We start from the raw sequence: 15,113 nt of genomic DNA on the forward strand, positions 1-15,113 counted from the left end.
CAGAATTTGGCTCCAAAATATGGCTCAGGCCTCGATATTGAGATGTTTGGGATATTTTGAAAACTGCAGGGGAGTTTGTGCAAAATGTGACCAAACGCCACTTTCAGTACTTGGCATATGTTGGGTATAAAAAGTCATAATTTCAAACTGCGAATACGTGCAGAGAGCCAGAATTTGGCTCCAAAAATAGCTCAAGGCCTCGAAATTGGGATATTTGGGATATTTTGAAAACTACAGGGTAGTTTGAGCAAAATGTGACTCACTGCCGCTTTCAGTACTTGGCATATGTTGGGTATAAAAAGTCGTAATTTCAAACTGCGAATACGTGCAGAGAGCCAGAATTTGGCTCCAAAATTTGGCTCAGGCCTCGATATTGGGATGTTTGGGATATTTTAAAACTGCAGGGGAGTTTTTGCAAAATGTGACTCATTGCCGCTTTCAGTACTTGGCATATGTTGGGTATAATAAGTCGTAATTTCAAACTGCGAATACGTGCAGAGCAAGAATTTGGCTGCAAAATATAGCTCAGTCCTCGATATTGGGATGTTTGGGAAATTTTGAAAACTGCAGGGGGGATTGGGACAAATGTGACCAAACGCCGCTTTCAGTACTTGGCATATGTTGAGTATAAAAAGTCGTAATATCACACTGCGAAAACGTGCAGAGAGCCAGAATTTGGCTCCAAAATATGTCTCAGGCCTCGATATTGGGATATTTGGGATATTTTGAAAACTGCAGGAGGGATTGGGACAAATGTGACCAAACGCCGCTTTCAGCACGTGGCATATGTTGGGTATAAAAAGACATAATTTCAAACTGCGAATACGTGCAGAGAGCCAGAATTTGGCTCCAAAAAATGGCTCAGGGCCTCGAAATTGGGATATTTGGGATATTTTGAAAACTACAGGGGAGTTTGAGCAAAATGTGACTCACTGCCGCTTTCAGTACTTGGCATATGTTGGGTATAAAAAGTCGTAATTTCAAACTGCGATTACGTGCAGAGAGCCAGAATTTGGCTCCAAAATATTGCTCAGGCCTCGAAATTGGGATGTTTGGGATATTTTGAAAACTGCAGGGGAGTTTGTGCAAAATGTGACTCACTGCCGCTTTCAGTACTTTGCATATGTTGGGTATAAAAAGTCGTAATATCAAACTGCGAATACGTGCAGAGAGCCAGAATTTCGCTCCAAAATATGGCTCAGGCCTCGATATTGGGATGTTTGGGATATTTTGAAAACTGCACTGGAGTTTGTGCAAAATGTGACCAAACGCCGCTTTCAGTACTTCGCATATGTTGGGTAAAAAAAAGTCGTAATTTTAAACTGCGAATACGTGCAGAGAGCCAGAATTTGGCTCCAAAATATTGCTGAGGCCTCGATTTTGAGATGTTTGGGATATTTTGAAAATTGCAGGGGAGTTTGTGCAAAATGTGACTCACTGCCGCTTTCACTACTTGGCATATGTTGGGTATAAGAAGTCGTAATTTCAAACTGCGAATACGTGCAGAGCAAGAATTTGGCTCCAAAATATAGCTCAGTCCTCGATATTGGGATGTTTGGGAAATTTTGAAAACTGCAGGGGGGATTGGGACAAATGTGACCAAACGCCGCTTTCAGTACTTGGCATATGTTGGGTATAAAAAGTCGTAATATCAAACTGCGAAAACGTGCAGAGAGCCAGAATTTGGCTCCAAAATATGGCTCAGGCCTCAATATTGAGATGTTTGGGATATTTTGAAAACTGCAGGGGAGTTTGTGCAAAATGTGACCAAACGCCACTTTCAGTACTTGGCATATGTTGGGTATAAAAAGTCATAATTTCAAACTGCGAATACGTGCAGAGAGCCAGAATTTGGCTCCAAAATATTGCTCAGGCCTCGAAATTGGGATGTTTGGGATATTTTGAAAACTGCAGGGGAGTTTGTGCAAAATGTGACTCACTGCCGCTTTCAGTACTTTGCATATGTTGGGTATAAAAATTCGTAATATCAAACTGCGAATACGTGCAGAGAACCAGAATTTAGCACCAAAATATGGCTGAGGCCTCGAAATTGGGATATTTGGGATATTTTGAAAACTGGAAGGGAGTTTGTGCAAAATGTGACTCACTGCCGCTTTCAGTACTTGGCATATGTTGGGTATAAAAAGTCGGAATTTCAAACTGCGAATATGTGCAGAGAACCTAAATTTGGCTCCAAAATATGGCTCAGGCCTCGAAATTAGGATGTTTGGGATATTTTGAAAACTGCAGGGGGGATTGGGACCAATGTGACCAAACGACGCTTTCAGTACTTGCCATATGTTGGGTATAAAAGTCGTAATTTCAAACTGCGAATACGTGCAGAGAGCCTAAATTTGGCTCCAAAATATGGCTCATGCCTCGAAATTGGGATATTTGGGATATTTTGAAAACTGGAGGGGAGTTTGTGCAAAATGTGACTCACTGCCTCTTTCAGTACTTGGCATATGTTGCGTATAAAATTCGTAATATCAAACTGTGAATACCTCAGAGAGTCAGAATTTGGCTCCAAAATATGGCTCAGGCCTCGATATTGGGATGTTTGGGATACTTGGAAAACTGCATGAAGTTTTGAGACAAATGTGACCAAACGCTGCTTTCAGGACTTCACATATGTTGCCTATAAAAGAGTCGTAATTTCAAAGTGCGAATACGTGCAAAGAGCCAGAATTTGGCTCAAAAATATGGCTCAGGCCTCGTAATTGGTATATTTGGGATATTTTGAAAACTGAAGGGAGGTTTGGACAAATGTGACCAAACGTTGCTTTCAGTACTTGGCATAGGTTCCGTATAAAAAGTCGTAAATTCAAACTGCGAATACGTGCAGAGAGACAGAATATGGCTCCAAAATATGGCTCAGCCCTCGATATTGGGATGTTTGGGATATTTTGAAAACTGCAGGGAGGTTTGGGACAAATGTGACCAAACGCTGCTTTCAGTACTTGGCATATGTTGGGTATAAAAAGTCGTAATATCAAACTGCGAACACGTGCAGAGAGCCAGAATTTCGCTCCAAAATATGGCTCATGCCTCGAAATTGGGATATTTGGGATATTTTGAAAACTGGAGGGGAGTTTGTGCAAAATGTGACTCACTGCCACTTTCAGTACTTGGCATATGTTGCGTATAAAATTCGTAATATCAAACTGTGAATACCTCAGAGAGTCAGAATTTGGCTCCAAAATATGGCTCAGGCCTCGATATTGGGATGTTTGGGATACTTGGAAAACTGCATGAAGTTTTGAGACAAATGTGACCAAACGCTGCTTTCAGGACTTCACATATGTTTCCTATAAAAGAGTCGTAATTTCAAAGTGCGAATACGTGCAAAGAGCCAGAATTTGGCTCAAAAATATGGCTCAGGCCTCGTAATTGGTATATTTGGGATATTTTGAAAACTGAAGGGAGGTTTGGACAAATGTGACCAAACGTTGCTTTCAGTACTTGGCATAGGTTCCGTATAAAAAGTCGTAAATTCAAACTGCGAATACGTGCAGAGAGACAGAATATGGCTCCAAAATATGGCTCAGCCCTCGATATTGGGATGTTTGGGATATTTTGAAAACTGCAGGGAGGTTTGGGACAAATGTGACCAAACGCTGCTTTCAGTACTTGGCATATGTTGGGTATAAAAAGTCGTAATATCAAACTGCGAACACGTGCAGAGAGCCAGAACTTCGCTCCAAAATATGGCTCAGGCCTCGATATTGGGATGTTTGGGATATTTTGAAAACTGCAGGGGAGTTTGTGCAAAATGTGATCAAACGCCGCTTTCAGTACTTCGCATATGTTGGGTAAAAAAAAGTCGTAATTTTAAACTGCGAATACGTGCAGAGAGCCAGAATTTGGCTCCAAAATATTGCTCAGGCCTCGAAATTGGGATGTTTGGGATATTTTGAAAACTGCAAGGGGGATTGGGAGAAATGTGACCAAACGCCGCTTTCAGCACTTGGCATATGTTGAGTATAAAAAGACATAATTTCCAACTGCGAATACGTGCAGAGAGCCAGAATTTGGCTCCGAAATATGGCTCAGGCCTCGATATTGGGATGTTTGGGATATTTTGAAAATTGCAGGGGAGTTTGTGCAAAATGTGACTCACTGCCGCTTTCAGGACTTGGCATATGTTGGGTATAAAAGGTCGTAATATCAAACTGCGAATACGTGCATAGAGCCAGAATTTGGCTCCAAAATATGGCTCAGGCCTCGAAATTAGGATGTTTGGGATATTTTGAAAACTGGAGGGAGGTTTGGGACAAATGTGACCAAACGCCGCTTTCAGTACTTGGCATATGTTGGGTATAAAAAGACGTAATTTCAAACTGCGAATACGTGCAGAGAGCCAGAATTTAGCACCAAAATTTGGCTGAGGCCTCGAAATTGGGATATTTGGGATATTTTGAAAACTGGAAGGGAGTTTGTGCAAAATGTGACTCACTGCCGCTTTCAGTACTTGGCATATGTTGGGTATAAAAAGTCGGAATTTCAAACTGCGAATACGTGCAGAGAGCCTAAATTTGGCTCCAAAATATGGCTCAGGCCTGGAAATTGGGATATTTGAGATATTTTGAAAACTGCAGGGATGTTTGGGACAAATGTGACCAAACGCCGCTTTCAGTACTTGGCATATGTTGGGTATAAAAAGTTGCAATTTCAAACTGCGAATACGTGCAGAGAGCCAGAATTTGGCTCGAAAATATGGCTCATGCCTCGAAATTGGGATATTTGGGATATTTTGAAAACTGGAGGGGAGTTTGTGCAAAATGTGACTCACTGCCACTTTCAGTACTTGGCATATGTTGGGGTATAAAATTCGTAATATCAAACTGCGAATACGTGCAGAGAGCCAGAATTTGGCTCCAAAATATGGCTCAGGCCTCGATATTGGGATGTTTGGGATACTTGGAAAACTGCATGAAGTTTTGAGACAAATGTGACCAAACGCCGCTTTCAGTACTTCGCATATGTTGCCTATAAAAAAGTCGTAATTTCAAACTGCGAATACGTGCAAAGAGCCAGAATTTGGCTCCTAAATATGGCTCAGGCCTCGTAATTGGTATATTTGGGATATTTTGAAAACTGCAGGGAGGTTTGGACAAATGTGACCAAACGTCGCTTTCAGTACTTGGCATATGTAGGGTAGAAAAAATCTCAATTTCAAACTGCGAATACGTGCAGAGAGCCATAATTTTGCTCCAAAATATTGCTCAGGCCTCGAAATTTGGATGTTTGGGATATTTTGAAAACTGCAGGGGAGTTTGTGCAAAATGTGACTCACTGCCGCGACCAGTACTTGGCATATGTTGGGTATAAAAAGTCGTAATATCAAACTGCGAATACGTGCAGAGAGCCAGAATTTGGCTCCAAAATATGGCTCCGGCCTCGAATATGGGATATTTGGGATATTTTGAAAACTGCAGGGATGTTTCGGACAAATGTGACCAAACGCCGCTTTCAGCACTTGGCTTATATTGGGTATATAAAAATCGCAATTTCAAACTGCGAATACATGTAGAGAGCCAAAATTTGGCTCCAAAAAATGGTTCATGCCTCGAAATTTGGATATTTGGGATATTTTGAAAACTGGAGGGGAGTTTGTGCAAAATGTGACTCACTGCCACTTTCAGTACTTGGCATATGTTAGGTATAAAATTCGTAATATCAAACTGCGAATACGTGCAGAGAGCCATAATTTGGCTTTAAAATATGGCTCAGGCCTCGTAATTGGGATATTTTGAAAACTGCAGGGATGTTTGGGACAAATGTGACCAAACTCCGCTTTCAGTACTTGGTATATGTTGGGTATAAAAAAGTCGCAATTTCATATTGCGAATACGTGCAGAGAGCCTGAATTTGGCTCGAAAATATGGCTCTGGCCTCGAAATTGGGATGTTTGGGATATTTAGAAAAATGCAGGGGAGTTTGTGCAAAATGTGACTCATTACCGCTTTCAGTACTTGGCATATGTTGGGTATAATAAGTCATATTTTCAACCTGCGAATACGTGCAGAGAGCCAGAATTTGGCTCCAAAATATGGCTCAGGCCTCGAAATTGGGATGTTTGGGATATTTTGAAAACTCCAGGGGACTTTGGGACACATATGACCAAATGCCGCTTTCAGTACTTGACATATGTTGGGTATAATAAGTCGTATTTTCAACCTGCGAATACGTGCAGAGAGCCAGAATTTGGCTCCAAAATATTGCTCAGGCCTCGATATTAGGATATTTGGGATATTTTGAAAACTGCAGAGGGGATTGGGATAAATGTGACCAAATGCCGCTTCCAGCACTTGGCATATGTTGGGTATAAAAAAGTCGCAATTTCAAACTGCGAATACGTGCAGAGAGCCAGAATTTGGCTCTAAAATATGGCTCAGGGCCTCGAAATTGGGATATCTGGGATATTTTGAAAACTACAGGGGAGTTTGTGCAAAATGTGACTCACTGCCGTTTTCAGGACTTTGCATATGTTGGGAATAAAAAGTCGTAATTTAAAACTGCGAATATATGCAAAGAGATAGAATTTGGCTTCAAAATATGGCTCAGGCCTCGATATTGAGATATTTGGGATATTTTGAAAACTGCATGGAGGTTTGGGACAAATGTGACCCACTGCCGCTTTCAGTACTTGGCATATGTTGGGTATAAAAATTTGTAATATCAAACTGCGAATACGTGCAGAGATCCAGAATTTGGCTCCAAATTATGGCTCAGGCCTCGAAATTGGGATATTTGGGATATTTTGAAAACTGCAGGGAGGTTTGGGACAAATGTGACCAAACGCCGCTTTCAGTACATGGCATATGTTGGTATAAAAAAGTCGCAATTTCAAACTGCAAATACGTGCAGAGAGCCAGAATTTGGCTTCATAATATTGCTCAGGCCTAGAAATTGGGATATTTGGGATATTTTGAAAACTGCAGGGAGGTTTGGAACAAATGTGACCAAATGCTGCTTTCAGTACTTGGCATATGTTGGGTATAAAAAAGTCGCAATTTCAAACTGCGAATACGTGCAGAGAGCCAGAATTTGGCTCCAAAATATGGCTCAGGCCTCGAAATTTGGATATATGGGATATTTTGAAAACTGGAGGAGAGTCTGTGCAAAATGTGACTTACAGCCGCTTTCAGTACTTTGCATATGTTGGGTATAAAATTCGTAATATCAAACTGCAAATACGTGCAGAGAGCCAGAATTTGGCTCCAAAATATGGCTCAGGCCTCGATATTGGGATGTTTGGGATATTTTGAAAACTGCAGGAAGGTTTGGGACAACACTCGTCTGGCGTTTCGCAAGCGCCTTGCCTTGGGTTCGAATCCTGGCCGGGGAGGATTGACTGGGCGCCAATCCTTAACTATAGCCTCTGTTCACCCAGCTGTGAATGGGTACCTGGTTGTTAAACGATTCGGCGGGGTCGTATTCCGGGGAAATTTGGGTTAAGGACCTTGCCCGAAACGCTACGCGTAATGGTGGCTTTACAAGAATGTAAATGTGACCAAACGCCGCTTTCAATACTTCGCATATGTTGGGTATAAAAAAATCGTAATTTTAAACTGCGAATACGTGCAGAAAGCAATAATTTGGGTACAAAATATGGCTCAGGCCTCGAAATTGGGATATTTGGGATATTTCGAAAACTTCAGGAGAGTTTGTGCAAAATGTGACTCACTGCCGTTTTCAGGACTTTGCATATATTGGGTAAAAAAAGTCGTAATTTAAAACTGCGAATACATGCAAAGAGCCAGAATTTGGCTTCAAAATATGGCTCAGGCCTCGATATTGAGATATTTGGGATATTTTGAAAACTGCATGGTGGTTTGGGACAAATGTGACCCGCTGCCGCTTTCAGTACTTGGCATATGTTGGGTATAAAAAATTCGCAATTTCAAACTGCGAATACGTGCAGAGAGCCTGAATTTGGCTCCAAAATATGGCTCTGGCCTCGAAATTGGGATGTTTGGGATATTTAGAAAAATGCAGGGGAGTTTGTGCAAAATGTGACTAATTGCCGCTTTCAGTACTTGGCATATTTTGGGTATAATAAGTCATATTTTCAACCTGCGAATACGTGCAGAGAGCCAGAATTTGGCTCCAAAATATGGCTCAGGCCTCGATATTAGGATATTTGGGATATTTTGAAAACTGCAGAGGGGATTGGGACAAATGTGACCAAATGCCGCTTCCAGCACTTGGCATATGTTGGGTATAAAAAAGTCGCAATTTCAAACTGCGAATACGTGCAGAGATCCAGAATTTGGCTCCAAAATATGGCTCAGGCCTCGAAATTGGGATATTTGGGATATTTCGAAAACTGCAGGGGAGTTTGTTCAAAATGTGACACACTGCCGCTTTCAGGACTTGGCATATGTTGGGTATAAAAATTTGTAATATCAAACTGCGAATACATGCAGAGAGCCAGAATTTGGCTCCAAATTATGGCTCAGGCCTCGAAATTGGGATATTTGGGATATTTTGAAAACTGCAGGGAGGTTTAGGACAAATGTGACCAAACGCTGCTTTCAGTACATGGCATATGTTGGTATAAAAAAGTCGCAATTTCAAACTGCAAATACGTGCTGAGAGCCAGAATTTGGCTCAATAATATGGCTCAGGCCTCGAAATTGGGATATTTGGGATATTTTGAAAACTGCAGGGAGGTTTGGGACAAATGTGACCAAACGCTGCTTTCAGTACATGGCATATGTTGGTATAAAAAAGTCGCAATTTCAAACTGCAAATACGTGCAGAGAGCCAGAAATTGGCTCCAAAATATGGCTCAGGCCTCGATATTGGGATGTTCGGGATATTTTGAAAGCTGCAGGAAGGTTTGGGACAAATGTGACCAAATGCCGCTTTCAATACTTCGCATATGTTGGGTATAAAAAATTCGTAATTTTAAACTGCGAATACGTGCAGAGAGCAAGAATTTGGGTCCAAATAATGGCTCAGGCCTCGAAATTGGGATATTTGGGATATTTCGAAAACTGCAGGAGAGTTTGTGCAAAATGTGACTCACTGCCGCTTTCAGGACTTGGCATATGTTGGGTATAAAAATTCGTAATATCAAACTGCGAATACGTGCAGAGAGCCAGAATTTGGTTCCAAAATATGGTTCAGGCCTCGTAATTGGGATATTTACGATATTTTGAAAACTGCAGGGATTTTTGGAACAAATGTGACCAAACGTCGCTTTCAGTACTTGGCATATGTAGGGTATAAAAAAGTCTCAATTTCAAACTGCGAATACGTGCAGAGAGCCAGAATTTGGCTCCAAAATATGGCTCAGGCCTTGAAATTGGGATATTTGGGATATTTCGAAAACTGCATGGGAGTTTGTGCAAAATGTGACTCACTTCCCCTTTCAGTACTTGGCATATGTTGGGTATAAAAAGTCGTAATATCAAACTGCGAATACGTGCATAGAGCCAGAATTTGGCTCCAAAATATGGCTCAGGCCTCGAAATTGGGATGTTTGGGATATTTTGAAAACTGGAGAGAGGTTTGGGACAAATGTGACCAAACGCCGCTTTTAGTACTTGGCATATGTTGGGTAGAAAATTCGTAATTTCAAACTGAGAATACGTGCAGATAGCCAGAATTTGGCTCCAAAATATGGCTCAGGCCTCGAAATTGGGATATTTGGGATATTTCGAAAACTGCAGGAGAGTTTGTGCAAAATGTGACTCACTGCCGCTTTCAGGACTTGGCATTTGTTGGGTATAAAAAGTCGTAATATCAAACTGCGAATACGTGCATAGAGCCAGAATTTGGCTCCAAAATATGGCTCAGGCCTCGAAATTGGGATGTTTGGGATATTTTGAAAACTGGAGAGAGGTTTGGGACAAATGTGACCAAACGCCGCTTTTAGTACTTGGCATATGTTGGGTAGAAAATTCGTAATTTCAAACTGAGAATACGTGCAGAGAGCCAGAATTTGGCTCCAAAATATGGCTCAGGCCTCAAAATTTGGATATATGGGATATTTTGAAAACTGGAGGAGAGTCTGTGCAAAATGTGACTTACAGCCGCTTTCAGTACTTCGCAGATGTTGGGTATAAAATTCGTAATATCAAACTGCGAATACGTGCAGAGAGCCAGAATTTGGCTCCAAAATATGGCTCAGGCCTCGAAATTGGGATGTTTGGGATATTTTGAAAACTGCAGGGGACTTTGGGACACATATGACCAAACGCAGCTTTTAGTACTTGGAATATGTTGGGTTACCTTACCTTGAGGTTACCTTGAGGTGCTTCCGGGGCTTAGCGTCCCCGTGGCCCGGTCGTCGACCAGGCCTCCTGGTTGCCGGACTGATCAACCAGGCTGTTGGACGCGGCTGCTCGCAGCCTGACGTACGAGTCACAGCCTGGTTGATCAGGTATCCTTTGGAGGTGCTTATCCATATTTATATATGGGAATAAAAAGTTGTAATTTCAAACTGCGAATACATGCAGAGAGCCAGAATTTGGCTCCAAAATATGGCTCAGGCTTCGATATTGGGATATTTTGAAAACTGCAGGGGGGATTGGGACAAATGTGACCAAACGCCGCTTTCAGTACTTCGCATATGTTGGGTATAAAAAAGTCGTAATTTCAAACTGCGAATACGTGCAGAGAGCTAGAATTGGGCTACAAAATATGGCTCAGGCCTCGAAATTGGGATGTTTGGGATATTTTAAAAATTGCAGGGAAGTTTGTGCAAAATGTGACTCACTGACACTTTCAGTACTTGGCATATGTTGGGTATAAAATTCATAATATCAAACTGCGAATACGTGCAGAGAGCCAGAATTTGGCTCCAAAATATGGCTCAGGTCTCGATATTGGGATGTTTGGGATATTTTGAAAACTGCAGGGGAGTTTGTGCAAAATGTGACTCACTGCTGCGTCCAGTACTTGGCATATGTTGGGTAAAAAAAGTCGTAATATCAAACTGTGAATACGTGCAGAGAGCCAGAATTTGGCTCCAAAATATGGCTCAGGCTTCGTAATTGGAATATTTGGGATATTTTGAAAACTGCAGGGAGGTTTGGACAAATGTGACCAAACATCGCTTTCAGTACTTGGCATATGTTGGGTATAAAAAGTCGTAATATCAAACTGCGAATACGTGCAGAGAGCCAGAATTTGGCTTCAAAATATGGCTCAGGCCTCGAATATGGGATATTTGGGATATTTTGAAAACTGCAGGGATGTTTGGGACAAATGTGACCAAACGCCGCTTTCAGTACTTGGCATATGTTGGGTATAAAAATTCGTAATATCAAACTGCGAATACGTGCAGAGAGCCAGAATTTGGCTCCAAAATATGACTCAGGCCTCGAAATTGGGAAGTTTGGGATATTTTGAAATCTGCAGGGGACTTTGGGACACATATGACCAAACGCCGCTTTCAGTACTTGACATATGTAGGGTTTAAAAAAAGTCGCAATTTCAAACTGCGAATACGTGCAGAGAGCCAGAATTTGGCTCCAAAATATGGCTCAGGCCTCGATATTGGGATGTTTGGGATATTTTGAAAACTGCAGGGGACTTTGGGACACACATGACCAAACGCCGCTTTCAGTACTTGACATATCCCAGCAAACAATTTTAGGTTGCCACAACATATCTGGAAAGTATTTGAAAGTATTGGAAACGTTTGTTTTATCGTATCAGATACGATATTGTGTGTGGACTTAAATAGGTTTCCAAAACTTATAACCAAGACATATGTATCTAACACTAATTTGAGATGTTGTGGCAACTTTACACTCCTAACATGAGTCATTCATAATCCATTCATATGCCAATATGAATCTCTTATGAAAGGTTTGAGCCTATAATCTGAACCCTTTTCACATCTTTGTGTGTAAAGTTAAATTTCTTGAAATTAAATTATATTTTATATTATATTATTTTTATTATATTTTATATTATATTATTATTTTCAATTTTAATATTAAAACCAATTGAAGGGTAAAAAAAATCTAATAATTTATATTTCTTTTATTATTTACTAACAATTAAAATTATTTACTAACGGAGAGAGGGGAGGCTGTACGGCGGAGAGTGGCGGCTGTGGCGGACAGTGGCGGCGGTGGCGGATAGTGGCGGCGGGCGGACAGTGGCGGCGGGCGGACAGTGGCGGCGGCGGGCGGACAGTGGCGGCGGGCGGACAGTGGCGGCGGTGGCGGATAGTGGCGGCGGGCGGACAGTGGCGGCAGTGGCGGATAGTGGCGGCGGGCGGACAGTGGCGGCGGGCGGACAGTGGCGGCGGTGGCGGATAGTGGCGGCTGTGGCGGATAGTGGCGGCGGGCGGACCGTGGCGGCTTTGGCGGCGGTGGTGGACAGTGGCGGCGGCGGTGGTGGACAGTGGCGGCGGGCGGACAGTGGCGGCGGCGGGCGGACAGTGGCGGCGGCGGGCGGACAGTGGCGGCGGCGGGCGGACAGTGGTGGCGGCGGGCGGACAGTGGTGGCGGCGGGCGGACAGTGGTGGCGGCGGGCGGACAGTGGAGGCGGCGGGTGGACAGTGGTGGCGGCGGGCGGACAGTGGTGGCGGCGGGCGGACAGTGGTGGCGGCGGGCGGACAGTGGTGGCGGTGGCAGACAGTGGTGGCGGTGGCGGACAGTGGTGGCGGTGGCGGATAGTGGCAGCGGGCGGACAGTGGCGGCGGGCGGAAAGTGGTGGCGGGCGGAAAGTGGCGGCGGCGGTGGCGGACAGTGGCGTCGGGCGGACAGTGCCGTCGGGCGGACAGTGGCGGCGGTGGCGGATAGTGGCGGCGGGCGGACAGTGGCGGCGGGCGGATAGTGGCGGCGGGCGGACAGTGGCGGCTTTGGCGGCGGTGGTGGACAGTGGCGGCGGCGGGCGGACAGTGGCGGCGGCGGGCGGACAGTGGCGGCGGCGAGCGGACAGTGGCGGCGGCGAGCGGACAGTGGCGGCGGCGGGCGGACAGTGGCGGCGGTGGCGGATAGTGGCGGCGGGCGGACAGTGGCGGCGGGCGGACAGTGGCGGCGGTGGCGGATAGTGGCGGCGGGCGGACAGTGGCGGCGGGCGGACAGTGGCGGCGGTGGCGGATAGTGGCGGCTGTGGCGGATAGTAGCGGCGGGCGGACCGTGGCGGCTTTGGCGGCGGTGGTGGACAGTAGCGGCGGCGGTGGTGGACAGTGGCGGCGGGCGGACAGTGGCGGCGGCTGGTGGCGGCGGGCGGACAGTGGAGGCGGCGGGCGGACAGTGGTGGCGGCGGGCGGACAGTGGTGGCGGCGGGCGGACAGTGGTGGCGGCGGGCGGACAGTGGTGGCGGTGGCAGACAGTGGTGGCGGTGGCGGACAGTGGTGGCGGTGGCGGATAGTGGCATCGGGCGGACAGTGGCGGCGGGCGGAAAGTGGCGGCGGGCGGAAAGTGGCGGCGGCGGTGGCGGACAGTGGCGTCGGGCGGACAGTGGCGTCGGGCGGACAGTGGCGGCGGTGGCGGATAGTGGCGGCGGGCGGACAGTGGCGGCGGGCGGATAGTGGCGGCGGGCGGACAGTGGCGGCTTTGGCGGCGGTGGTGGACAGTGGCGGCGGCGGGCGGACAGTGGCGGCGGCGGGCGGACAGTGGCGGCGGCGAGCGGACAGTGGTGGCGGCGAGCGGACAGTGGCGGCGGCGGGCGGACAGTGGCGGCGGTGGCGGATAGTGGCGGCGGGCGGACAGTGGCGGCGGGCGGACAGTGGCGGCGGTGGCGGATAGTGGCGGCGGGCGGACAGTGGCGGCGGGCGGACAGTGGCGGCGGTGGCGGATAGTGGCGGCTGTGGCGGATAGTGGCGGCGGGCGGACCGTGGCGGCTTTGGCGGCGGTGGTGGACAGTAGCGGCGGCGGTGGTGGACAGTGGCGGCGGGCGGACAGTGGCGGCGGCGGGCTGACAGTGGCGGCGGCGGGCGGACAGTGGCGGCGGCGGGCGGACAGTGGTGGCGGCGGGCGGACAGTGGTGGCGGCGGGCGGACAGTGGTGGCGGCGGGCGGACAGTGGAGGCGGCGGGCGGACAGTGGTGGCGGCGGGCGGACAGTGGTGGCGGCGGGCGGACAGTGGTGGCGGTGGCAGACAGTGGTGGCGGTGGCGGACAGTGGTGGCGGTGGCGGATAGTGGCAGCGGGCGGACAGTGGCGGCGGGCGGAAAGTGGCGGCGGCGGTGGCGGACAGTGGCGTCGGGCGGACAGTGGCGTCGGGCGGACAGTGGCGGCGGTGGCGGATAGTGGCGGCGGGCGGACAGTGGCGGCAGGCGGATAGTGGCGGCGGGCGGACCGTGGCGGCTTTGGCGGCGGTGGTGGACAGTGGCGGCGGCGGCCGGACAGTGGCGGCGGCGGGCGGACAGTGGCGGCGGCGGGCGGACAGTGGCGGCGGCGAGCGGACAGTGGCGGTGGCGGCCGGACAGTGGCGGCGGCGGGCGGACAGTGGCGGCGGCGGGCGGACAGTGGTGGCGGCGGGCGGACAGTGGAGGCGGCGGGCGGACAGTGGTGGCGGCGGGCGGACAGTGGTGGCGGCGGGCGGAGAGTGGTGGCGGTGGCAGACAGTGGTGGCGGTGGCGGACAGTGGCGGACAGTGGCGGCGGTGGCGGACAGTGACGGCGATGGCGGACAGTGGCGGCGGTGGCGGACAGTGGCGGCGGTGGCGGACACTGGCGGCTTTGTCTGGCGGTGGTGGCGGGCGGTGGCGGGTGGCGGCGTCTGTGATGAGTAGTGGCGGCTGGCGGTGGTGGTGGGTGGTGGTGGCGGCGGCGGTGGTGGTGGGTGGTGGGTGGCGGCGGCGGTGGTGGTGGGTGGTGGGTGGCAGCGGCGGTGGTGGTGGGTGGTGGGTGGCGGCGGCGGTGGTGGTGGGTGGCGGCGGCGGTGGTGCTGGGTGGTGGGTGGCGGCGGCGGGTGGTGGTGGGTGGTGGGTGGCGGCGGCGGGTGGTGGTGGGTGGTGGGTGGCGGCGGCGGGTGGTGGTGGTGGGTGGCGGCGGCGGGTGGTGGTGGTGGGTGGCGGCGGCGGGTGGTGGTGGTGGGTGGCGGCGGCGGGTGGTGGTGGTGGGTGGTGGCGGGCGGTGGCGGCGGGCGGTGGCGGGCGGTGGCGGGCGGCGGCGGCTGTGGTGGGTGGTGACGAT

The sequence above is a fragment of the Procambarus clarkii genome, unplaced genomic scaffold (genome assembly GCF_040958095.1).
Source record: "Procambarus clarkii isolate CNS0578487 unplaced genomic scaffold, FALCON_Pclarkii_2.0 HiC_scaffold_196, whole genome shotgun sequence".
Classification (NCBI taxonomy): Eukaryota; Metazoa; Arthropoda; class Malacostraca; order Decapoda; family Cambaridae; genus Procambarus; species Procambarus clarkii.